This window comes from Procambarus clarkii, chromosome 37, assembly GCF_040958095.1.
Source record: "Procambarus clarkii isolate CNS0578487 chromosome 37, FALCON_Pclarkii_2.0, whole genome shotgun sequence".
NCBI classification, from domain to species: domain Eukaryota; kingdom Metazoa; phylum Arthropoda; class Malacostraca; order Decapoda; family Cambaridae; genus Procambarus; species Procambarus clarkii.
Genome location: NC_091186.1, coordinates 31,537,652 through 31,540,257, shown reverse-complemented (window position 1 = coordinate 31,540,257; position 2,606 = coordinate 31,537,652). Strand labels below are relative to the sequence as shown.

General features: G+C 32.7%; 1 long non-coding RNA gene across 1 annotated transcript; it reads right to left on the bottom strand.

Moving 5' to 3' along the window:
• Nucleotides 1-201: 201 nt before the first annotated feature.
• LOC138371967 (uncharacterized) lies at nt 202-1,721 on the bottom strand. Its single transcript, XR_011230593.1, has 3 exons — nt 1,394-1,721; nt 1,101-1,265; nt 202-990 (listed from the first exon to the last, which is right to left on the bottom strand). It is a non-coding gene; the product is annotated as an uncharacterized lncRNA (long non-coding RNA).
• Between the last annotated feature and the right edge of the window lie 885 nt (nt 1,722-2,606).

Genomic DNA, 2,606 nt, shown 5'->3' with positions numbered 1-2,606 from the left:
ATAATTAAGTACTTGTTTCAGTCCTCCAATGTAATAAGCAAATTATTCTATTAAGGATAAAGAAATCTTATTTAGAAGAGACATTAAGTTTATTACAACATTTAACGCATACAAGTGTTTTAGTAGTTATACAGGTATTCAAGAAATCATAAGTGTTCAAGAAGCAATTATATACAAGTGTTCTTAGTAGTTATACAGGTATTCAAGAAATCATAAGTGTTCTTAGTAGTTATACAAGTGTTCAAGAAAATCATATACAGTTATTCTTAGTAGTTATACAAGTGTTCAAGAAAATCATAAGTGTTCAAGAAGCAATTGGATTTATTATATATAAAATATTTCCTCTACAAATTGGACAGCATTTCAGAGCTAAAAGACAACCACTGCATGTCACCATATGTTTACATGGTAGTATTACAATATTTATATTTTTATCCATACAAACTCTGCATAAAATATCTTCTTCCCAAGATTGTTCTATACAGTCCTTGTTTTCAACAGTGTTAGTACAAGTCTCCGGTAAAGTTTTCAATCCCAGATCTTCAAGCGTAGCTTCTTGTTCCTCTTTATCATCAACTGCCTCATAAATTAAGTCCCGTACCCGTAAATAAATATCTGTACCCTCTTGCATATACCTCAACACGATTTCTAGACATCTACTTTGTATAATAAAAGGTAACAAATCTCTGGATTCCTTAAGATACTCACTTAAAGCAAATCTTATACTCTCCACAGGTAATAATTTTTGATGAATCAGATGTTTGAACTTATCCATACCCTCCATTAAGATATTAATTAAATCATTGTCTATAGGTTTTATAGGTAATGGCATTGTCAATCTAGCATTCTTAACAAATTCCTTGCCCCTTGCAAGAATAATGTAAGCACATTCTGGACTACATCTCGCATGTAAAGTCCAAGGATCATCTTCTGGTCTCCAATTTCGTATTCCACAGGCGCAGTGATAGCAGCAGACGTGGTCACTTATACCTGAAAACCATAAAACAATCCAGCATTATCTCGTTACTATCTTTTAACTAATATTCATTATTTCTTTACTTATAACTCTATTAAGTTAAAATAGTTAAAACACTTCATACCACAGTAAAAAAAACCAGCTTCTGCCAGCTCATGAGAAGTTTGCTTGACGCTTCCAGGCCACGTCATATCAAATGTCTCTAGGCGAGATTTATAAGTTACCAATCCTGGATTCAGCGATTTCCTAAATTTGATCAATCCCAGATCTTCCTTAGGAGGAGCACCACCTAAAAAAATATAACGTAGTTACGTAAATTATTCTTTAGAAGAATAAGAAGTATCTATTTAAGCAATCAAGTTTTGTACAGAGTATATAAGACTGGTATAAGAATACATCATAAGAATATATACTTACTACTACCACTTATTTTCTTATTTCCCAGTTCTATTTTATGGGAAACAAATTCCAGTCCATATTTGAAAGCTATCTCAGACACCTCTAAAGAAACATTGTCACTCCTCTTGCCTCTAATAAAGGCACAGTCTTGATTAATGATCTTATGACGTCTTCTGGGGGTATCACCAACAATCCATGCACCTACTATACAATAACAAAATGCACACAAACAATAATCACTATTGCGAAGGTAATAGAACCCATCTTCAACTAAGTCAATAGGGTTTAACCACTTAATGGGCCAATCCACAAATGTTTGTAGTCTAACTCCTGCACATTTAAGGCTTTCTATACTGTAAAACTTCCTGGCACGCAAAGGATCCATCGTGTGAGGGCAGCACTAACTATTAGAGTAGGATAAGCAAGTATATATATCCCTAAAATAAGTATCGTACATCGCTACATATTTAACAGTTTCCTCATTTATAATAGACAGTAATCTCCTCTAAATACTTCTCTACTTAAAAATCCTTAAAGTTTCTTAATTAAATAAAGCTCTTATATAAATACTTAGTAAACTACTTTCATTATTTATTAGACTTATTAGAAAAATACATCACTTTGGCAATCTCGCTAAAAGTATACTGTTACGTCATTATTCGTAGCTGCCGTACATAATGATAGATATATATATATAATTTAGTAGTAAATTCTTATTTAATCTAATTAAAATATATGCTTAAAGCATCTATATCCTAAAATGAAATATACTATTAGTTATAATGTAATATATAATATCACTCTAAGGTAACAAAAATCCTTATTAATATATTCAAATACGTGGTAACTTTTACATTTCCCCCAATATAAGAGCGCGGACCTCACATTAGGGATATTATTACGACTATCTGGATCGTATCTACTACCTTACGAGGAAGAAAATTCACCATGGATACTGTTCTGACAACTTGTCAGGGTTATTTAACCGACGATTCATTTTGTAATAATGAAACCTGTATTGTGTACGGAGTGAACTGTATATCCTGTGTTCCCAGAGGAATGGCTCTAGACTTAGCCAAGAAATATTCTCATGCTGATGCTTATAATGTTCGCCGACCCTTGTACAGTCTTAAGAGATGTATCCCTGAAGATCGTCCAGTACCAGGAACAATTCATATCTCTAAAGGAGAAAATCTTCCGTATATTGTTGCTATAGCCACACAATACGGTA